This window comes from Castor canadensis, chromosome X (genome assembly GCF_047511655.1).
Source record: "Castor canadensis chromosome X, mCasCan1.hap1v2, whole genome shotgun sequence".
In the NCBI taxonomy this organism is placed as follows: Eukaryota; Metazoa; Chordata; class Mammalia; order Rodentia; family Castoridae; genus Castor; species Castor canadensis.
The window spans coordinates 47,723,753-47,748,736 of record NC_133405.1 but is presented as its reverse complement, the minus strand read 5'-3'; positions in this window follow the sequence as shown (position 1 = coordinate 47,748,736).

The following is a 24,984-nucleotide window of genomic DNA, read 5'->3' as shown; positions in this document are numbered from 1 at the left end:
AGGCTTCATCCCTGGAATGCAGGGATGGTTCAACATACGAAAATCAATAAACGTAATAAACCACATTAACAGAAGTAAAGACAAAAACCACTTGGTCATCTCAATAGATGCAGAAAAAGCCTTTGATAAGATCCAACACCATTTCATGATAAAAGTTCTAAGAAAACTAAGAATTGAAGGAAAGTACCTCAGAATTATAAAAGTTATATATGACAAACCTACAGCCAGCATTATACTAAATGGGGAAAAACTGAAACCATTCCCTCTAAAATCAAGTACTAGACAAGGATGCCCACTATCTTCACTCCTATTCAACACAGTACTGGAATTCCTAGCCAGAGCAATTAGGCAAGAAGAAGGAATAAAAGAAATACAAATAGGTAAAGAAACTGTCAAGATATTCCTATTTTCAGATGGCATGATCCTATACCTTAAAGACCCAAAAAACTCTACTCAAAAGCTCCTAGACACCATCAATAGCTATAGCAAGGTAGCAGGGTATAAAATCAAAATAAAAATCATTAGCATTTCTATACACTAATAATGAGTCAACTGAAAAAGAATGTATGAAAACAATTCCATTTACTATAGCCTCAAAAAAAATCAAATACCTAAGTGTAAACCTAACAAAGGATGTGAAAGACCTCTACAAGGAAAACTATACACTTCTGAAGAAAGAGATTGAGGAAGACTATAGAAAGTGGAGAGATCTCCCATGCTCATGGATTGGTAGAATCAACATAGTAAAAATGTCTATACTCCCAAAAGTAATCTACATGTTTAATGCAATTCCCATCAAAATTCCAATCACATCCATTAAAGAGATTGAAAAACCTACCTTTAAATTTATATGGAAACACAAGAGGCCATGAAGAGCCAAGGCAATACTCAGTCAAAAGAACAATGCTGGCGGTATCACCATACCAGACTTCAAACTATATTACAAAGCAATAACAATAAAAACAGCATAGTACTTGCACAAAAACAGACATGAAGACCAGTGGAACAGAATAGAGGATCCAGATATGAAGTCACACAACTATAACCAACTTGTCTTTGACAAAGGTGCTAAAAATATACGATGGAGTAAAAGCAGCCTCTTCAACAAAAACTGCTGAGAAAACTGGTTAGTAGTCTGCAAAAAACTGAAACTAGATCCATGTATATTACCCTATACCAATATTAACTCAAAATGGATCAAGGATCTTAATATCAGACCACAAACTCTAAAATTGATACAGGAAAGAGTAGGAAATACTCTGGAATTAGTAGGTATAGGTAAGAACTTTCTCAATGGAACCCCAGCAGCACAGCAACTAAGAGATAGCATAGATAAATGGGACCTCATAAAGCTAAAAAGCTTCTGCTCCACAAAAGAAATGGTCTCTAAACTGAAGAGATCACCCACAGAGTGGGAGAAAATATTTGCCAGCTATACATCAGACAAAGGACTGATAACCAGAATATATAGGGAACTTAAAAAACTAAATTCTCCTAAAACTAATGAACCAATAAAGAAATGGCAAGTGAACTAAACAGAACTTTCTCAAAAGAAGAAATTCAAATGGCCAAAAAAACACATGAAAAAATGCTCACCATCTCTAGCAATAAAGGAAATGGCAATTAAAACCACACTAAGATTCCACCTCACCCCTGTTAGAATAGCCATCATTAGCAACACCAACAACAACAGGTGTTGGCGAGGATGCGGGGGAAAAAGGAACCCTCTTACACTGTTGGTGGGAATGTAAACTAGTACAACCACTCTGGAAAAAAATTTGGAGGCTACTTAAAAAGCTAAACATTGATCTACCATATGATCCAGCAATACCACTCTTGGGGATATACCCAAAAGAATGTGACACAGGTTACTCCAGAGGCACCTGCATACCCATGTTTATTGTGGCACTATTCACAATAGCCAAGTTATGGAAACAGCCAAGATGCCCCACCACTGACGAATGGATTAAGAAAATGTGGTATCTATACACAATGGAATTTTATGCAGCCATGAGGAACGAAATGTGATCATTCGCTGGTAAATGGATGGAATTGGAGAACATCATTCTGAGTGAGGTTAGCCTGGCCCAAAAGACCAAAAATCGTATGTTCTCCCTCATATGTGGACATTAGATCAAGGGCAAACACAACAAGGTGATTGGAGTTTGATCACAAGATAAAAGCGAGAGTACACAAGGGAGATATGAGGATAGGTAAGACACCTAGAAAAACTAGATAACATTTGTTGCCCTCAATGCAGAGAAACTAAAGCAGATAGCTGAAAAGCAACTGAAGCCAATAGGAGAAGGATACCAGTAACTAGAGAAAGGATTAGATCAAGAAGAATTAACCTGGAAGGTAATACACATGCACAGGAAATCAATGTGAGTCAACTCCCTGTATAGCTATCCTTATCTCAACTAGCAAAAACTCTTGGTCCTTCCTATTATTGCTTATACTCTCTCTTCAACAAAATTAGAGATAAGGGCAGAATAGTTTCTGTTGGGTATCGAGGGGGTGGGGGAGAGAGGGAGGGGGTGTGGTGGGTGGTAAAGGAGGGGGTGGGGGGAGGAGGGAGAAATGACCCAAACATTGTATGCACATGTGAATAAAAAAAACAATATATACAGAGAGAGATAATAGAGACTGGAATGTAATGAGTTGAATTCTTTCTGTCTTGCTTCACATCCAAGGTTTATCCTCTCATGTGTAGCTTCCTGGAGGTCTTGGGCCCTACACACATAGGCAGATGCTGATAGCGGCAGGTTTGGAAGAAACTCGGAAAATATTCAGCTCTACGGTTACCCTGGTTAAAGTCAGGTCTTCAGCTAGAAATGACCTTTCCTTAGAAAATTCTAAAATGAAATAGCTTCCATTTTCATACACAGAGAAGTACTGATTCAGCAAATGTTTGGATAAACTTTCTATTTTTCTTTGTCTCAAAAATACTCTTATTAAATTCTTATATACTGTGAATATTACTGAAAAAAAAAAGACTTCACTGACAGCCTAAAAAATAGCAAAAACCATGGTCATGCTTCAGAGTCAAATAGACTCTCTGACAATTGTCACTTTTCAAAATAGGAAAAAATTAGATCTTCTGTCAGCTAAAACAGATGTGCTTTGTCTCTTCTTAGAGAAAGTGTGTTGTTTTCATGGTTTAAGACTTGAAATTGGGCAAACTGGCAGCTGCCTTTGGCAGTGCCCCTTCTGATGCTTCTATCACTACTCATATTCAGATCACGCCTGGTAAACTTGTTAACCAGATTTATCTCTTCCAGAATGGAGGCTTTTAAAATTCAAATCATGATTCAATAGGACTATCAATCTCTGCAAATGTATGAGATTCCCACAAGCAACCTTGATCTGGCTGGGCAAACATTCAGAAAACAAAAGCCATCTGGTGACCAAATGAGTCCCAAGGAAAAGTGATAGGAGAGATAATTTGCCTATAGAGGTAGTCTACAGCCTCTTGCCATGTTCAAAGCAGATACAAAAAGTAGAGACTTTCCCTCATCAGCCACTCCTTAGAAAGAGTTTTGGTGGATGTTGTCTTAGGGGGAATTTGAGACAGGTTAGGAAATAGGGAAAGAAGCTGTGGGATTTTCAGGTATTATGTGACATTTCCCGGTACATTTCATGTTAGACCTCCTCTCACTCAATCCAATGCTATCCTTCACAGTTGTACATTGCTTTTGAATTGTAAATCCCCTGTAGCTGTAAGATAGGAAGTCATGAAAAAATTCTGCTTTCCATTACTTGTCAGGTAAAAGCACACCTCATATGTGTAATGAAGATACCTGAGAACATAAGTGCATGTGCACAGTGCACCAGGTTGGATGAGAATACATTGTCAATCAAACCTGTCACCCTAGCCCATCCTGCAAAGACCACCCAGATGTTTCCTGCTATTTGCTCTTTCAATTTATAAAGGCCCTTTAAACAAAGACTGGCATGTGTGTGCACTTCTAGCCCACCTGGCCAGGGGGGCCATCACTGCTTTCTCTACAGTGACTTTCCCTCACTTTTGATAAACTTTACTGAATTTCTGTATTTTGCCTGCATTCTTTCCACACAGGATGTAAATGCCTAGGAGCCTTCTGACTGGAGTTTCCAGAGACCACCCATCTGGTAGCAGAATCACTAATGCAGAGGACATTCCCCCAAGCAACCATTCAAAAGGGAAAGGTGGAGATCAGTAGGATCACAGTTTGTGGCCAGCTCAAGCAAAAACTTGGTGAGACCCCATCTTGAAAAATAATCTGGGCATGGTGGGGCATATCTATAATCAGAGCTACACAAGTGCCATTGGTAAGAGGTCCTGAGCAAAAACACGAGACCCTATCCAAAAAATAACTGAAGCAAAAAAGAGCTGAGGACATGGCTTGCTCAAGTGGTAAAGCAGCTGTTTAGCAAGCTGAACCCCTGAGTTCAAGTCCCAATAACACCAAAAGGGGGAAGAGGGATATTCTCTTACAGGGAATAGCCTCGCATAATAACCATATAGTCTGAAAGGGGACATAGAATACACATTGAATGGTTTCCTTCACCAGAAATAGTGTGCCCTGGAAGGTTGTAAGTGACACAGACATAACAAAACTCAGACTCGAGTGCTACCATGGTATGGTCAGAATCTGCCCATGCATAAAAATGGCAACTTTATGGCTGAAATGTTTCTGTGCCTGTTACACACCACAAGAAGCCACAAGATGGCAGCAGAGAACATAAGTAGGCTTTTTGTCAGGCCTGGTCTGAGCTCAAAATTGTTTCATCTGACAGATTACACAGATGGAGTTCTTTTCAACCCACTGGATTATGGTGGCATGGTTGCTTGTCTAGTCTGAGAATGGATCCAGGTAACACTGCTCATTCCCAGGATATTGTAGGTGCAATTGGCCACACTGTTTGATGTGGGCTTTTCTGAGTATGAGTACATTTCCAGGGGCAATCACATGAATTACGTAAATGTCACACCTGGCTGCAACAATTGCTTTCCAGAGCTCCTGGCCTCGTAGAGGCATGTATGTTATATATCAGTAGTCACCCTTTATGACTTCAGTCAGACAACTAAGCTGTTATTCATGACTCACAAGTCAGCAAAAATATAACATGCCTTTTCCTTAGGAGTATTGTCTAGTATTGTCTAGGGATTTGAATGGCAACATTCAAATCCACCCATTCTGCTGACTGGCCCTCACTGCAGCCAGTATTCTAGGGTTATCACTGGAGCTAACTGCTGATGCCCAGTAACATCATTAGCTTTTATTTTGGTCTAACCATCAGTAATCCAAGGTCAACCAACCTTGGAGACTTCTTGGAAATGTGATCACCAAATAGCTGAAGGCCTCACTTGTGAGTGAGCCAGGGAAGATCCAAAGCCCTCTAAAAATATACAGCTTTTTCGTATAAGGAGTATATAGTTATAGAACCAGATTTTCCTCTCTCTAAAATATATTTCCTTTTAATAACAAAGACCACTGTGCCCTTGCAACTCTGTTGTTAGCATATGAATGCAACATGCCCAAGGTGGGGATGTCTGGAGGAAAATGTTACCTCGAAGTCATATGTCTCTTTCTCCACATCTTCCCTATAGCATTCCTGTAACTGATTCCCAAACAGTGTTGAGAATGGCCTGGTCAAGGAAGCAGTAAGTTCAGAATGACAAGGGGCACTTCTAGGTGGAGGTGGTCATTCATTGATAGAGATTCAAACAAGAACTCATTGGTAGTAGATATCTGTAGTTCCAAGGGTCCCCTTGGGTTTTCCTAGGCCCATTTTACCTCCCCAGCTTGTCTTATACAACTATACTCAGTTAAATTTGCTAGTTTTTCTACCCAATACATACATAGGGTATAAGAAACATCTTTAGAGAGGCACACATTATCTCCAATATCCAAATAGTCAAATTCACCTTTAGGTTTCCTTTTAGGTAGCAGTAAGTCATAGGATGAATAACTCTCTTCGCTATCTTGGAGCATGATCTTTGTCCTCCAGACCACAGAGCCTTTGAGAATTTATCTTAGAGTCTGGTTTCTACATATTATCAGGATTAATGAGCCACTTTTGGGGTTTCATGAGAGTCAGAAAATAGCCATTGCACCTATTCTTTATTGAGGACTATCAACATGATATCATCAAAGTATTGGAACCAAGTTTTAAATAGAGAGTGCTTTATTCCATATGTCTGCATTAGTGACAAACAGCAGTAAAATTCAAGTTTCCAATCTGTGACATAGTAATCATGCATTTAAACACAAAGTCTGGGACAGCAGTAGGTATAAGGACAATAGCTGGATTTGGTTGGCAGTGATCTACCGTAAGCCTGCACCTCCCGTTAGCCTTTTTCACTGGAACTCAGGGCTACTGTCTCAAGATATAAAAGTCCTCAATACTCCTACTCCCTTTAAGTTCTTCCTCAAAGTCTTGGTTCCTTTTTTTCCTCCGCAATTCTATGTCACTACTACAGTATAAAATAGGAGAAAACCAGAAGTTTAGTAGTTGGTTTGAAATAATATTCCTGTATCACTACTCTACAAGAGTCTCTCCACTCATAGTACATGCATGTAAAACAGCAATATCAATTATATACCAAGCAACAAGTCTAACAGCAAAAAAAAAAAAAAAACATAAGAGGAGTCCAAAAGGCTGTGCCAAGATGGTTACAATTAATACCCTTGGCCATTTTGCTACATTTCCAAATCCACAGTGGCCTTTGTCCTTCAAAAGAACCTGATATAACAGCTTTTTGAGCGCTGGCATCCAAAGAAGCCATGATAGATTTCATCTCTTACACATGCCATCTGCCTAATTGTCCTTACTGAGGCATGTGGCCTCTGGGCCCCTCTGGGGACTGAAAGACCTTAACATGACTTCTTCAGGTCAGGATACTGGGGCTTAGGGCCAGGCAGTGGAAGTGCTGAAGGAATAACTTGTCAAAGAAGCCAATTGGCTCCTATAAAGAGAGATTGAACTCCATGGAGGAATTTGGTTCCATCAAGACTCTTTCTGTTTCAATTATACAGACAATTGCCTGATTGTGCCCCTTATCCCTACCCACACAGCTCATATATGAACAAAATTGCTTCAGTGCTTAATGCATTAATCTTTTCTTTGGAAAAATCCCATTTGATAGCTAAATTCCCAAGCATTATGAGCTATATCTCTTCTTTAAAAAATTTTATTTTATTTTATTGTTTTTACATTTACTTACATGTGTATACACTGTTTGGGCCACGCCCTCCCCCAGCTTCTAGGCAGAACTTGTTCTGCCCTCTTGTTCTCTGACTTTGTTGAAGAGAAAACATAAGAGATAATAAGAAAAATACAGTGTTTTCACTAATTTGAGATAAAGATAACTATACAGAGAGATTCTTAGCATTGTTTCCAGGCACATGTGTATTAAAACCCATATTGGTTCATCTCTACCAGACCTCTTCACTACTTCCTAGTCCCCTTCCCATAGTGGCCTCTGCCAGTTTAAGATTACTATATTCACTCCTCTACAGTGAGCACATTAACCACATTCAAGTTTTAGGTTTCCTTCCCTTTCCCTATTCCTCCCATGCGCATTCTTTCCTTAGTGTATGACCCATGTCTGATAATATTTGTGCATTTGTTTTATGTCTATGCTAAACCTCTTTATAGGCAATTTAGTAGTATTCCCACCCTTTGTTACATCTAACATTATGAAACTTCACTTGTTTGAAGCTGGGTCTATCTTTGCCTTGGGGATTTTTTTGTTCTAAAATCATCACAGTCACCTGCAGAGGGTCTCATTATGAATGACAAAGTCAGTCATCCACTTTCACTTTAGTGAGGCAGTCATTCTCTGGACAAGGGGCTCTTTATCAGGGTTGTCATTCTGTTCATGATAGTCAGTCCAGAGCAGCTACAGCTACTGTGTTTTGGTTTTTTGTTTGTTTGCTTTGTTTTGTGTTTGGTTGAAACAGAGTCTTGCTATCTGTAGCTCAGATTGGCCTAGAACTTGCTATGTATCCCAGGATGGCCTTAAACTCAAAATCCTCCTGCTTCAGTCTCCACAGTGCTAGAATTATAGGCATGTTGCCACCATGCCAAGCTGAGCTACTGTTTCTTTGTTTTGTTTTGTAGTACTGGGGTTTGAACTTAGAGTCACTCTTGCTAGGTAGGCATGCTACCACTTGAGCCACACCCCCTAGTCCATCAGCTCCTGTGTTTTGAGCAGCTTACTCTTTTTATTCACCCCCATTTTGTCATAATATCATTGAAATAGAAATTAAAAGCATGTCCTTGGGACATGACTTTGTTCTGACTGAATAGTTTACATGAATTATGGGGTTGTGTTGTATAAGACGACCTGCTTGCTACTATTCACCCTCTAAGAACATAACAGTTTTTGTTCTGGTTCCAGATGCACCAACTGAATCTCCAACAGCTTCACAGTTCTTTGACAAACAGAATTCCTTCTTTTGCCGCTTGGGTACATCTTACTACTCTGTTTTGGATCGTTTTGCAGTTCTTTTTTTTTTCTAGTTATAGTTTTATTTTTTCCTATTTTTTATTGTTGTTCTGGGTGGTGGTACATTGCTGCATTTACAAAAGTTCTTATAATATATCAAACATATTATACTTGAATTCACCCCCTCCATCATTCTCCCCCCCCATTCCTGGAAGTTTCAACAGGTATCATTTTTCCATTTGCATAATCTGTATACAATATTTGCACTATATTCATCCTCCCACACCATTTCCCCTCTTCCTCCTCTCTCCCACTGGTACCAACCCCCACCCCAGGCAGCACCTGTTCCACTCTCTTGCTCTCTGATTTTGTAAAAGAAAAACATGACATTTTTGTTTATTTAAGATAGCTACACAGGGAGATTTCTTTTGACACTTCCATGTATATATGCATTATAACCTGAAATGTTTCATCTCTGTTTTTCTTCTTTCTACCTTAGTCCCCTTCTTTTTGTAAATAAAATTTTTATTAGGATATATTCATTTTACATGGGGGAATTCATAATGACAATTTTGATTCAACTTATATTGTACATTAGTTACATTGCCCCCATCGTCTCTCCCCCTCAACCCCCTCGCCACCCCACTTAAAGCAATTGCAAGAGGTTTCTTAATTCTGTTTCATATAGGCATATGAAGTTTATCTGCCATATACTGTCACCTTAATCTCCTTCCTTCACCCTCCCCCTCTCACTACTACACCCCCCCACACACAGTACCTATTTTACAGTTCTAGTTTTTGTTATTAATATTTAAGTTGTTGTTCGAAGGGGTGTCTCAGTGTATGCCCACTGTGGGTGTACTTCACTTTATTCTTCCTTAACCCTTTACCTCATACCCCCCATTTTTCAGCAACTTTCAATACACACCCTTAGATCTTCTACCTTCACATCTTATGGTATGCAATATTACTGATGCTCTATCATTTTCTTTTCCTTTCCCTCATTCCTGAGTTCCATAGAGTAGTTCCACTGTTACAAACATGTTCTACATCTGAGTTTGTACATGATCATGCTTGGTTTTGTATATATGTTAATCTTTGGATCTATCTTCCACATATGAGAGAAAACATGCAGCTTTTGTGTTTCTGATCCTGGCTTACTATACTTAACATGATGTCCTTCAGTTGCATCCATTTACCTTCAAACCAAGTGTGATCATTCTTTGTGACTTAGCAATACTCCATTGTGTCTATATACCACAATTTCTTGATCCATTCATCAGCTATAGGACACATGGACTGTTTCCAAAGCTTGGCTATTGTGAATAGTGCTGCAATGAGCATCAGTGTTTCCACTGTATCCTGTCTTATGTTCCTTCAGGTAGATGCCCAGGAGTGGTATCACTAGATCATATGGCTGTTCTAGCTCTAGTTTTTTGAGGGCTCTCCATAGTGCTTTCCATAGTGGTTGTACTAATTTGTATTCTCACTAGCAGTGTATAAGAGTCCCTGTTTCCCCACATCCTCGCCAGCATTTGTGGCTGTTATTACCCTTGATTATGACCATTCTAATTGGAGTGAGATGAAATTTAAGTGTTGTTTTGATTTGCATCTTTTTTATAACCAGGGAAGTTGAACACTTCTTCATGTATTTACTGGTCATTTGTACCTCTTCCTTTGAGAATTCCCTGTTTAATTCATGTGCCCATTTCTTCATTGGGGTGTTGACTCTTTGGGGGCTGAATTTTTTGAGTATCCTGTAGATTCTGGATATTAGTCTCTTATTGGATGGGTAACTAGCAAAGATTTTCTCCCATTCTGTGGGCTGTCTTTTGAGTCTAGTGACTGTTTTCTTTGCTGTGCAGAAGCTCTTTAGTTTGATGCGGTCTTATTTGTTCATTCTCTTAGAATGAGTCTCTTAGATGCTGAGTCTTTTGAGTTCTGTTTAGGAAGTCGTTCCCTATACCTATCTGTTCCAGTGTATTTCCTATTCTTTCCAGGAGTTGTTTCAAAGTTTCAGGCCCTATATTAAGGTTTTTGATCTGCATATATTGAGAGGATCATGTAGTTTTTGTCCTAGCTTCTGTTTATATGCTGTATTATATTTATGGATTTACATATATTAAACCATCCTTACATCCCTGGAATGATCTTTTTGATGTTTTATTGAGAATCTTTGCTTCTATATTTATTAAAGATATTGCCCTATAATTCTATTTTCTGGTTATGACTTTATTGGGTTTTGGAATGAGTATGATGCTGGCTTCATAGAATGAGTTTGGTAGTGTTCCTTCCCTTTCTATTTCCTGGAAAAGTTTGAGGAGTGTTGATGTTAGTTCTACTTTAAAGGTTTGGTAAAATTCAACTGTGAATCCATCAGGCTCTGTGTTTTCTTTATAGGGAGATTTAGTCCCTTTCTTATAGCAGTTTCAACAGGTTTGCAGTATAAGGGATGGTTCTAGTTGTCCCTTTCTCTTTGACAGGAATCAAGGGTGTTCACTTGTCCTCTACTTTACAAGAGAGGGCACCATCTGGCAACCTGTTTTTCAGTCTGACCTCTCATACTCAGTGTCTATTCATTAACTCACCTCATGTTCAAAAGGAAGACCACTTACCTTTCCCTCTTCTACTATATGGACAAACACATTCCTTTCTAGCTTCCAAGTAGTTTCCCCATGCCTCTGAATTGATCCATTTGTCCCCTGCCTTTTCTTTTCCACAAAGTCATGGTCAATACTGGTACTCTACTATCTCAGTCCTTGCAGAAACCCATCTACATATAGGAGGACATGAAGTAACTAGACAATAAAAGAAATGAGTAAGTAAGCAAGCATCCCAGTTTTCCACTCTTCACAGATGGTAAAATAATACAAGATTCAATGCATCAGAACAAAAACAAAGCTTATTACTTACAGCACAGCAAACAACGAGAATATCAGCCTGGCAGCATCAGTTCACCTGTCACCAAGTTCCACTGTGTGACAGTACAGGAGCAGATGGTGACTACAAATACTGAGTTTCATCACAGCTGAGCAACTTGGCCCACAAATTCTTTATATAGCAAGCAGTTAACCAGCCATTCTTCTCCCCCAGGGAGTAAGTGTTCATCCACCGGTCCTGCTGTGGTGTCATGATAGTAATGTTCCTTTCTTCTCCCTAATTCCCATTCAAAGCTTCGAAATCTACTCCCACACATGTTCCCAGGATTTGTGCCAGTGTATTTCATCCAGTTTTCCACTTCCTTTGATAATAAGTTTTTTCCTTCCAAAGCAGAAAGTTATCTTCCCTGCTCTGCCTATAATGAGAACTAGTCTTGCTAATAGCCTTGGAGGCAGTGAGAATATGGGAGTTGAATGTGTAATCATGTAAGTCTCCTGTGCTGATTATGTGCATGCACACTAAGACACATGCAAGTCTCCAAACATGGGAAAGTTGCTCTCCTCTGTAAGTTGGAGGGGTAGTGAAGGAGGATTGTTTCTTCTGATCTGTAAAGGTAAAGGAGAATCTGATGGTTCAAGAGTCTCAAGTTCTTCCATGCAAATCTCCTTATCCAAGTCATCATGTCTATTTTTCATGAGGCCCCTGAATTTTTTAAGAGTCTTTTTAAGTTTCTTTAAGTCATAGGTCCAGGGCTATCTTGAATCTCTGCATCCTTTTTGATTAGCTCCTGGCCCTGATTTTCAGCAATCTTCCCTTTTGTTGAAAGAAAATGAGGATCTCTTTAAGCAACCTTGTAGAAGCCTTGTAGATTTTACAAGGTCTTGGGCTGATGGAAGTCTATTACATGTTTACTTTTTTATTATATCAATTTTTACTGAATCATAGTCGACATAAAACTAAACAAACTGCAAATGTGCAATTTGATGAATTTTTACAATGGGACACACCCATGTAACAGCACCAGAATGAGAAGCAGAACATTGTCATATTCTCTGATCCTTTCTCATGCCAACTTCAAATTATTCCACCTGCCACAGATGACCACTAATCTGATTTCTTTTTTTTTCTTTTATTATTCATATGTGCATACAAGGCTTGGGTCATTTCTCCCCCCTGCCCCCACCCCCTCACTTACCACCCACTCCGCCCCCTCTCTCTCCCCCCCATCCACTCAATACCCAGCAGAAACTATTTTGCCCTTATTTCTAATTTTGTTGTAGAGAGAGTATAAGCAATAATAGGAAGGAACAAGGGTTTTTGCTGGTTGAGATAAGGATAGCTATACAGGGCATTGACTCACATTGATTTCCTGTGCCTGCGTGTTACCTTCTAGGTTAATTCTTTTTGATCTAACCTTTTCTCTAGTTCCTGGTCCCCTTTTCCTATTGGCCTCAGTTGCTTTTAAGGTATCTGCTTTAGTTTCTCTGCGTTAAGGGCAACAAATGCTAGCTAGTTTTTTAGGTGTCTTACCTATCCTCACCCCTCCCTTGTGTGCTCTCTCTTTTATCATGTGCTCAAAGTCCAATCCCATTGTTGTGTTTGCCCTTGATCTAATGTCCATATATGAGGGAGAACATACGATTTTTGGTCTTTTGGGCCAGGCTAACCTCACTCAGAGTGATGTTCTCCAATTCCATCCATTTACCAGCGAATGATCACATTTCATTCCTCATGGCTGCATAAAATTCCATTGTGTATAGATACCACATTTTCTTAATCCATTCGTCAGTGGTGGGGCATCTTGGCTGTTTCCATAACTTGGCTATTGTGAACAGTGCTACAATAAACATGAGTGTGCAGGTGCCTCTGTAGTAACCTGTGTCATATTCCTTTGGGTATATCCCCAAGAGTGGTATTGCTGGATCAAATGGTAGATCAATGTCTAGCTTTATAAGTAGCCTCCAAATTTTTTTCCAGAGTGGTTGTACTAGTTTACATTCCCACCAACAGTGTAAGAGGGTTCCTTTTTCCCGCATCCTCGCCAACACCTGTTGTTGGTGGTGTTGTTAATGAAGGCTATTCTAACAGGGGTGAGGTGAAATCTTAGTGTGTTGTTAATTTGCATTTCCTTTATTGCTAGAGATGGTGAGCATTTTTTCATGTGTTTTTTGGCCATTTGAATTTCTTCTTTTGAGAAAGTTCTATTTAGTTCACTTGCCCATTTCTTTATGGGTTCATTAGTTTTGGGAGAATTTAGTTTTTTAAGTTCCCTATATATTCTGGTTATCAGTCCTTTGTCTGATGTATAGTTGGCAAATATTTTCTCCCACTCTGTGGGTGTTCTCTTCAGTTTAGAGACCATTTCTTTTGATGAACAGAAGCTTTTTAGCTTTATGAAGTCCCATTTATCTATGCAATCTCTTAGTTGCTGTGCTGCTGGAGTTTCGTTGAGAAAGTTCTTACCTATACCTACTAACTCCAGAGTATTTCCTACTCTTTCCTGTATCAACTTTAGAGTTTATGGTCTGATATTAAGATCCTTGATCCATTTTGAGTTAATCTTGGTATAGGGTGATATACATGGATCTAGTTTCAGTTTTTTGCAGACTGCTAACCAGTTTTCCCAGCAGTTTTTGTTGAAGACGCTGCTTTTTCTCCATAGTATATTTTTAGCTCCTTTGTCAAAGACAAGTTGGTTATAGTTGTGTGGCTTCATATCTGGGTCCTCTATTCTGTTCCACTGGTCTTCATGTCTGTTTTTGTGCCAGTACTATGCTGTTTTATTGTTATTGCTTTGTAATATAGTTTGAAGTCAGTTATTGTGATATCTCCTACATTGTTCTTTTGACTGAGTATTGCCTTGGCTATTCGTGGCCTCTTGTGTTTCCATATAAATTTCACCATAGATTTTTCGATCTCTTTAATGAATGTCATTGGAATTTTGATGGAAATTGCATTAAACATGTAGATTACTTTTGGGAGTATCGACATTTTTACTATGTTGATTCTACCAATCCATGAGCATGGGAGATCTCTCCACTTTCTATAGTCTTCTTCAAACTCTTTCTTCAGAAGTGTATAGTTTTCCTTGTAGAGGTCTTTAACATCTTTTGTTAGGTTTACACCTAGGTATTTGATTTTTTTTGGAGGCTTATGTAAATGGAATTGTTTTCATACATTCTTTTTCAGTTTGCTCATTGTTAGTGTATAGAAATGCTAATGATTTTTCTATGTTGATTTTATGTCCTGCTACCTTGCTACAGCTATTGATGAGGTCTAGAAGCTTCTGAGTAGAGTTTTTTGGGTCTTTAAGGTATAGGTTCATGTCATCTGCAAATAGGGATATTTTGACAATTTCTTTACCTATTTGTATTCCTTTTATTCCTTCTTCTTGCCTAAGTGCTCTGGCTAGGAATTCCAGTACTATGTTGAATAGGAGTGGAGATAGTGGGCATCCTTGTCTGGTTCCTGATTTTAGAGGGAATGGTTTCAGTTTTTCTCCGTTAAGTATAATGCTGGCTGTAGGTTTGTCATATATACCTTTTATAATATTGAGGTACTTTCCTTCTATTCCTAGTTTTCTTAGAACTTTTATCATGAAATGATGTTGGATCTTATCAAAGGCTTTTTCTGCATCTATTGAGATGATCAAGTGGCTTTTGTCTTTGCTTCTGTTAATGTGGTTTATTACATTTATTGATTTTCGTATGTTGAACCACCCCTGCATCCCTGGGATGAAGCCTACTTGGTCGTGGTGAATAATATTTTTGATGTGTTGTTGAATTCGGTTTCCCATTATTTTGTTGAGGATTTTTGCCTCAATTTTCATTAAGGAGATTGGCCTATAGTTCTCCTTTTTGGAGGTGTCTTTGCCTGGTTTGGGGAGAAGTGTAATACTGGATTCATAAAATGTGTTTGGCAGTTTTCCTTCCCTTTCTATTTCGTGGAACAGTTTAAGGAGGGTTGGTATCAGTTCTTCTTTAAAGGTCTGATAGAATTCAGCAGAGAATCCATCAGGTCCTGGACTTTTCTTTTGGGGAGACTCTTGATTGCTTCTTCAATTTCATTTTGTGCTATAGGACTATTCAGGTGATAAATTTCCTCTTGGTTCAGTTTTGGATGATCATATGTGTCTAGAAATCTGTCCATTTCATCAAAATTTTTAAATGTATTTGAATATAGATTCTGAAAGTAGTCTCTGATGATTTCCTGGACTACCATGGTGTTTGTTGTTATCTTCCCTTTTGCATTCCTGATTCTACTAATTTGGGTTTTTTCTCTCCTCATTTTAGTCAGGTTTGCCAGGGGCCTATCAATCTTGTTTATTTTTTCAAAGAACCAACTTTTTGTTTCATTAATTACTTGTATGGTTTTTTGGTTTCTATTTTGTTGATTTCAGCTCTTTTTTTATTATTTCTCTCCCTCTATTTGTTTTGGGATTTGCTTGTTCTTGTTTTTCTAGGAGTTTGAGATGTATCATTAGGTCATTGATTTGGGATCTTTCAGTCTTTTTAATACATGCACTCATGGCTATATACTTTCCTCTCAGGACTGCCTTAGATGTGTCCCATAGGTTCCGGTAGGTTGTGTTTTCATTTTCATTGACTTCCAGGAATTTTTTAATTTCTTCTTTTATTTCATTGATGATCCATTCTTCACTAAGTAATGAGTTATTTAGTTTCCAGCTGTTTGCATGTTTTTTGTCTTTACTTTTGTTGTTGAGTTCTACTTTTACTGCATTGAGATCAGATAGTATGCACGGTATAATTTCTATTTTCTTATATTTGCTGAGACTTGCTTTGTGCCCTAGGATATGATCTATTTTGGAGAAGGTTCCATGGGCTGCCGAGAAGAATGTATATTGTGTAGAGGTTGGATGAATTGTTCTGTAGACATCTACTAGGTTCATTTGATCTATTGCATATTTTAGATCTTGGATTTCTTTTTTTTTTTTTTTTTTTCAAGGAAAGCTTTTCATAGAAACACTTTATTTTATTTTTTGGAGGTACTGGGGTTTGAACTCAGGGCCTTGTGCTTGCTAGGCAGGCTCTCTTGCCACTTGAGCCACTCCACCAGCCATTGGATTTCTTTATTGATTTTTTGTTTGGATGACCTATCTATTGATGATAATGGGGTGTTAAAGTCTCCCACAACCACTGTGTTGGCGTTTATATATGCTTTTAGGTCTTTCAGGGTATGTTTGATGAAATTGGGTGCGTTGACATTGGGTGCATACAGATTGATGATTATTATTTCCTTTTGGTCTATTTCCCCTTTTATTAGTATGGAATGTCTTTCTTTATCTCATTTGATCAATGTAGGTTTGAAGTCTACTTTGTCAGAGATAAGTATTGCTACTCCTGCCTGTTTTTGGAGGCAATTGGCTTGGTAAATCTTCTTCCAGCCTTTCATCCTAAGCCTATGCTTATTTCTGTCGGTGAGATGGGTCTCCTGTAAGCAACAGATTGTTGGATCTTCCTTTTTAATCCATTTCGTCAAGTGGTGCCTTTTGATGGGTGAATTAAGTCTGTTAACAATAAGCATTAGTACTGATAGGTATGTGGTAAATCCTGTCATTTAGTTGTCTTAGTTGTTTGAAGGTTTGATTGTGTGTACCTAAGTTGAGGTTACTCTCTACTGTCTTGCTTTTTCTTTTCTGTGGTTTGGTGCTGCCTGTCTTTTCATGGTTAAGTTGGGTTTCACTTTCTGTGTGCAGAATCCCTTGCAGAATCTTTTGTAGTGGTGGCTTTGTGGTCACATATTGTTTTAGTTTCTGCTTGTCCTGGAAGTCTTTTATTGTTCCATCTATTTTGAATGATAGTTTTGTTGGGTAGAGTATCCTGGGGTTGAAGTTATTTTCATTCAGTGCCCGGAAGATCTCACCCCATGCTCTTCTTGCCTTTAATGTTTCTGTTGAGAAGTCTGCTGTGATTTTGATGGGTTTACCTTTTTATGTTACTTGTTTTTTCTCTCTTACAGCCTTCAATATTCTTTCCTTAGTTTCTGAACTTGTTGTTTTAATGATGATATGTCATGGGGTAGTTCTATTTTGATCTGGTCTGTTTGGTGTCCTGGAGGCCTCTTGTATCTGTATGGGAATAGATTTCTCTAGATTTGGGAAATTTTCCGTTATTATTTTGTTGAATAGATTATCCATTCCCTTCGCTTGCACCTCTTCTCCTTCTTTGATGCCCATGATTCTCAAGTTTGGTCTTTTGATGGTGTCGGTGAGTTCTTGCATTTTCTTTTCACAGGTCTTGAGTTGTTTTATTAATAGTTCTTCGGTTTTTCCTTTAATTACCATTTCATCTCAAGTTCTGAGATTCTGTCTTCTGTTTGTTCTATTCTGCTGGATTGGCCTTTCGTTTTGTTTTGCAGTTCTGTTTCGTTTTTTTTTTCTGAGGTTTTCCATATCCGGGGTCATTTCCTCTTTAATGTTGTCTATTTTTGTCCTGAGTTCATTTATCCATTTATTCATCATGTTCTCCCACTTTGGTGTTTATACAGTGCTTCTATGGTTTCCTTTATTTCTTCTTTTGCTTTTTCAAATTCTCTATTTTTGTTGTCTTGGAATTTCTTGAGTTTCTCCTGTACATTTTGGTTGACCCTATCCAGTATCATCTCTATAAAATTCTCATTGAGTTCTTGTAGTATGTCTTCTTTTAAATTATTATTGTGGGCTTCATTGGGTCCTTTGGCATAGTTTATCTTCATTTTGTTGGAGTCTGGATCTGAGTTTCTGTTTTCTTCATTCTCCTCTGGTTCCTGTACTAATTTTTTGCTGTGGGGAAACTGGTTTCCCTGTTTTTTCTGTCTTCCCGTCATTGTCTTTGGTGTTGTTACTGTGCCTGTACTGTGTGCAATTAAGTATTTTCTAGCTTGTAATAATAACAATGGTAATATTTAGAATGGAAGGGTGAGCTGAGATGGAAAGCAAGAAGTTAAACAAAAGGGGGAAACAAATACACAGACAAGAGGGAGAAAGCAGAACAAGGTTTCAGACAAGAAATTTTCAAAGGTATAAACAGGGAGCATTAGTGTACTAATTGACCGTAAGCTGAACAGACATTAGAGGGACAGAGATAGGATTGAAAATAAAAAATAAAAAAAATTATGGTAGGAATAAAAATAAAAAATAAATAAATGAAAGAAATATCTATATAGTAAAAATGAATTAAAATAAAATGGAAAATAGAAAATTTAAAAAAAAACCAAAAAACCAAAAAACCCTCCAGGTTCAAATGCAATGAAGTTTCCATCTTAATAATTTGGGTGTCCGTCTCAGTCTCCAATCCTGGAGATGGTGCCTCAGATGTTGTTCTGTAGTTGTCTCATCAAAGGGGATGCATAAAGTAGAACAAAACTACACACACACACACACACACACAAAACTCACCAAGTGTCCCAAGTTCAAATGCCATAGTTTTAGTAAGTTTTTCCGCTTGCAGATATAATTCGGTTGTTCTCTCATCAAAGGTAGGGAGAAAAAGAAAAAAAAAGAGTCTGGAGACAGTTCTGAGAATGGTATCTGCAGCTGTGGCTTGCCTGCCTGCTGCTGTCAGCCTGCTGTTGCTGGAACATTGTTTATGCAGATCTCTGGGGTGAGCTTAGCACTCACCTGGCCCCGCAGGCTTTGTTTGTTCAGCGTTCTCCTTGTGCAGGAGCCTCTGCTATAAGCTTTCCCCTTTCCAAGCACTGGGTAAGGTGACACTGCACCTGCATTTTCAGGCCTGCATGTTTATTTACAGTTCATGTGGGAGATGGGTCTTCCCCCCTCTCCTGTGAAGTTTTCCTCCCACTACCACTTTCACAAGCTTTCCTGCTCCTGATTACTGGGCGGTGCTGCTGCTCCTGCCAGCCGCCATGTTTGTTTACAGTTCACTTGGGGAGTGGGTCTTCCCTCCTCTCCTGTGGAGTTTTCCTCCCTCCGCCACTCTCACCAGCTTTCCTGCTCCTGGTTGCTGGGCGCATGCCCTGCCCCTGCCCCCGCCAGAGCCTCTCCGGCTCACCTGGCTTGTTTATTTACAGTCCCGGGAAGGATTCCCTTCCCTCAATCTTCAGTGCTCAGGGCGCCTCACCCTCTTTCCAGCATGTCTTATTGTTCATATTGCTTATTACTCAGTTTCTCTTTTTTCCCCGGGTGGAGGTCAGTCTGTCCAGGGGGCTATGCTGCTCTGGGGCAGGCTTGTCTGTGGCAGTACTGTGGTACCATGAAGCTCACCTGGTCTGCGTCTTCCCAAGCCATCTGGGTGCTGGCGACTGGCAGCCCAGGGGCCCTCCTTGTTTCTCCGTTTAATGTGAAGTGGAGATTCTCTGCGCTGGGTGGAGGTGTGGAGGGGTCAAAGGTATGCCTCTTCTCAGTGATTATGCCTGCAAAGTGTGTCTCCGGCGTCTCTGCAAGATTTCAGTATAGGAGGCTCGCTTTCTGCTTTCTCCCTCTAGCCGCCATCTTGGAATCCCTAATCTGATTTCTATCATCATAGATTAGTTTTGCCTGTTTTGAGCTTTATATAAAAGAAATCATATAATATATACTCTCTTGTAACTGGAGCCTTTAGTTAAAAGTTTTATAAGATTCATTCTTTTGTGAGTAGTTGTATATTGTTCATTTTCATTGCTATATGCTATTTATTTGTGTGATAATACCACAATTTATTCAATCATTTTATGTTTCATGTACAGTAGAGAAGTTTCAGATTTTTGGCTATTATTAATAATGATGCTATGGATGCTTTATGCATCTATTCTTGTGCACACATGATTTAGTTCTGTGGGGTAAATACCTAAAAATAAAATTGCTGCACCATAGATTGTGCACAAATACTTATTTTCACTTTCACTAGCAGTGTATGCCAATTCTGGTTGCTAACTTTCTTCACAAAGACATGGTATTTTTATTATTTTGGATTTTGCTTATTTAAGATGTAAGAGAAAAAACACTACAGTTTGCTTTAATTTTCATTTCCTTGATCATAATGAATGATGAGTTTAAGAAGACTTTCTTTTATTCATTATTTATTAGCCATTTTTTCTGGCATGCATGTTCTTGCATATACACACACCTTTTGTATACAGTACTTGAGGTTTGAACTCGGGGCCTACACCTTGACCCACTCCACCAGCCCTTCTTTGTGATGGGATTTTTAAAAATAAGGTCTCACAAACTATTTGCCAAAACTGGCTTTGAACCATGATCCTCCTGATCTCTGCCTCTTAAGTGGCTAAGATCACAGGCATGAGAGGTGCCCAGCTCAAGTTTCCCCTTTTGCCATTGGGTTGTCTGTCCTTTCTTATGGAATTTTAGACATCCTTTTTCTGCTTTTTTTTTTAGTGATACTTGGATATGAACTCAGGGTCTTGCTCTTACTAGGCAGGCACTTTACTACTTGAGACATGTCCCCAACCCTTAATGGTACCTTTTGATGAACAGCTATTCTTAAGTTTTATATAGTCATATTTTAATTATTAGGGCTATTTTTCCTTTTTATGTCCTCTTAAAGAAATTGTTCCCTGCTACAAAGTCAAGAAGATGTTCCCTATGTTTTCTTAAAATAAATTTTAACATTTATACCTATAAACCTTATTCAATTGATTTTTGTTGATAGTTTTAAAAAGAATCAGTATTCCTTTTACTCAAGTGGTTATTCAAGTGACCATCACTTGTTAAAAGCACCATTCTTTCCTCAGTAGTCTTTGCTTTTGTCATGAATCACGTGATTGTATGTACACTACATTTTGTACTCATTGTGAACAATCAGTGTGTGTATATGTATTGTTTCAGTACTCTCTGTAATGTTATACTGGTTTATTTTTATTAGTATATATTAATTGTGTAAATAATGGGTTTCATTACAACATCTTCATGCATGCATATAATGCACTTTGATCACATCTACCCCCTCTACTACTCTTTTTATCCCCTCTTCTCTCTCGTCCTTTCCCATTCTGCAGTCCTAACTTTACTTTCATGTCCTTTTTGTTTATCCTATGAAAGTAAACATGCACATTTGAGTTTGGGATACTGGCTTATTTCATTTAACATGATGATCTCCAGTTATATCCTCTTCTTACTAATGACATAATTTCATTTTTCATTATGGATAAAAAAACTCTAATTTTCTTTATCCATTCATCTGTTGATAAGCACCTAGGCTCATTTTATAACTTAGCTATTGTGAATAATTCTGCAAGAAACAAGGATGTGCTGGTAACTCTGTAGTATGCTGACATCTTCGTTCAGGTATATGCCTAGGAATAGTATAGTAGTATCATAAGTTAGTTCTATTTTAGTTTTTTGAGGCACCTCCAAACTGACTTCCATAGTAAACTGCACTAATTTACATCCCCACCAACATCTTTGGTTAAGTATATGCCTATGTATTTTTTGAGGCTATTGTGAATGGGCTTGTTTTTCTAACGTATTTGCTTGGGCAAATAAGTTCATTATTGAAATATAGAAAAGCTACTGGTATTTGTGTGTTGATTTTGTGTCCTTTGACTTTCCTGAAAGTCTTTATTAGAACTAAGAGTTTTCTAGTGGAATTTTTAGGGTTTTTAATATATAATCATATCATCTGAAAACAGGGATAATTTTACTACTTTCACTATTTGTATGTCTTATTGCTCTGGCTAAGATTTGAAGGACTATGTTGAATATGAAGGTGACAGTGGACATACTTGTCATGCTCCTGAATTTAGAGAAAATGCTTTCATTATTTTCTCAGAATAATGTTGAATATTAGTGTGTTGTACATATTCTTTCTTATGTTGACATATTATCTTTTTTCCCCTAGTTTCTTTGGTGCTTTTATCTTGAAGGGATCTTGAATTTGCTCAAAACCTTTTTCTACATCTATTAAAATGATCATGTGATTTTTGTCCTTGATAATTTTTAAGTTCTGTGCCATATTTCTTGATTTTCACATGTTAACATACTTCCGTTAATGGCATAAAACCAACTTGGTCATGGTGTATTATTTTTCTTTAAATTTTTATTTTATTCATATGTGCATACAATGTTTGGGTCATTTCTCCCTAATACCCCCATCCCCTCGCTTACCCTCCTCCCTCCTTCTCCCCCTACCCCCTCGCTACCCAGCAGAAACTATTTTGCCCTTATCTCTAACTTTTTTATTCATATTTGCATAAAATGTTTGGGTCATTTCTCCCCCATTTCCCCATCCCCTCCCTTACGCCCATCCCTTCCCACTCCCCCCCACACCTTCAATACCCGGCAGAAACTATTTTGCCCTTATCTCTAATTTTGTTGAAGAGAGGGTATAAGCAATAATAGGAAGGACTAAGGGTTTTTGCTAGTTGAGATAAGGATAGCTATACAGGGAGTTGACTCACGTTGATTTCCTAAGCATGTGTGTTACCTTCTAGGTCAATTTTTCTTGATCTAACCTTTTCTCTAGTTCCTGGTCCCATTCTCCTATTGGCCTCAGTTGCTTTAAAGTATGTGCCTTAGTTTCTCTGCGTTGAGGCAACAAATGCTATCTAGTTTTTTAGGTGTCTTACCTATCCTCATACCTCCCTTGTATGCTCTCCGTTTATCATATGATCAAAGTCCAATCCCCTTGTTGTGCTTGCCCTTGATCTAATGTCCGAATATAAGGGAGAACATATGATTTTTGGTCTTTTGGGCCAGGCTAACCTCACTCAGAATGATGTTCTCCAATTCCATCCATTTACCAGCAAATGATAACATTTTGCTATTCTTCATGGCTGCATAAAATTCCATTGTGTATAGATACCACATTTTCTTGATCCATTTGTCAGTACTGGAGCATCTTGGCTGTTTCCATAACTTGGCTATTGTGAATAGTGCCGCAATAAACATGGGTGTGCAGGTGCCTCTGGAGTAAACTGTGTGATAGTCTTTTGGTCCAGCAATCCCCAAGAGTGGTATTGCTGGAACATATGGTAAATCAATGTTTATCTTTTTAAGTAGCCTCCAAAATTTTTCCAGAGTGGTTGTACTAGTTTACATTCCCACCAGCAGTGTAGAAGGGTTCCTTTTTCCCTGCATCCTCGCCAACACCTGTTGTTGGTGGTGTTGCTAATGATGGCTATTCTAACAGGGGTAAGGTGGAATCTTAGTGTGGTTTTAATTTGCATTTCCTTTATTGCTAGAGATGGTGAGCAATTTTTCATGTGTTTTTTTGGCCATTTGAATTTCTTCTTTTGAGAAACTTCTTTTTTTTTTCATTTTTCTTTTATTATTCATATGTGCATACAAGGCTTGGTTCATTTCTCCCCCCTGCCCCCACCCCCTCCCTTACCACCCACTCTGCCCCCTACCGCTCCCCCCCCAATACCCAGCAGAAACTATTTTGCCCTTATCTCTAATTTTGTTGTAGAGAGAGTATAAGCAATAATAGGAAGGAACAAGGGGTTTTGCTGGTTGAGATAAGGATAGCTATACAGGGCATTGACTCACATTGATTTCCTGTGCGTGTGTGTTACCTTCTAGGTTAATTCTTTTTGATCTAACCTTTTCTCTAGTACCTGTTCCCCTTTTCCTATTGGCCTCAGTTGCTTTAAGGTATCTGCTTTAGTTTCTCTGCGTTAAGGGCAACAAATGCTAGCTATTTTTTTAGAAACTTCTATTTAGTTCACTTGCCCATTTCTTTATTGGTTCATTAATTTAGGGAGAATTTAGTTTTTTAAATTCCCTATATATTCAGGTTATCAGTCCTTTGTCTGATGTATAGCTGGCAAATATTTTCTCCCACTCTGTGGGTGGACTCTTCAGTTTAGAGACCATTTCTTTTGTTTAGCAGAAGCTTTTTAGCTTTATGAAGTCCCATTTATCTATGCTATCTCTTAGATGCTGTGCTGCTGGGTTCCACTGAAAAAGTTCTTGCCTATACCTACTAACTCCAGAGTATTTCCTACTCTTCCCTGTACCAACTTTAGAATTTGGAGTCTGATATTAAGAAACTTGATCCATTATGATTTAATATTGGTATAGGGTGATATACATGGATATAGTTTCAGTTTTTGGAAGAGTGTTAACCAGTTTTCCCAGCAGTTTTTGTTGAAGAGTCTGTTTTTTCTCCATTGCATATTTTTATGCCTTTGTCAAAGACAAGTTGATTATAGTTGTGTGGCTTCATATCTGGTTCCTCTGTTCTGTTCTACTGGTCTTCCTATCTGTTTTTGTGCCAGTACCATGCTGTTTTCATTGTTATTGCTTTGTAATATAGTTTGAAGTCGGGTATAGTGATACCACCAGAATTGTTCTTTTCACTGAGAATTGCCTTGACTATTTGTGGCCTCTTGTGTTTCCATATAAATTTAACAGTAGATTTTTCAATCTCTTTAATGAATGTCATTGGAATTTTGATGGGAATTGCATTAAACATGCAGATTACTTTTGGGAATATAGATATTTTTACTGTGTTGAATCTACCAAAACATGAGCATGGGAGATCTCTCCACTTTCTATAGTCTTCCTCTTTCTTCAGAAGTTTATAGTTTTCCTTATACAGGTCATTCACATCCTTTGTTAGGTTTACACCTAGGTATTTGATTTTTTTTTGAGGCTATTGTAAATGGAATTGTTTTCATACATTGTTTTTCAGTTGGCTCATTATTAGTGTATAGAAATGCTAATGATTTTTATTTTGATTTTATACCCTGCTACCTTGCTATAGCTATTG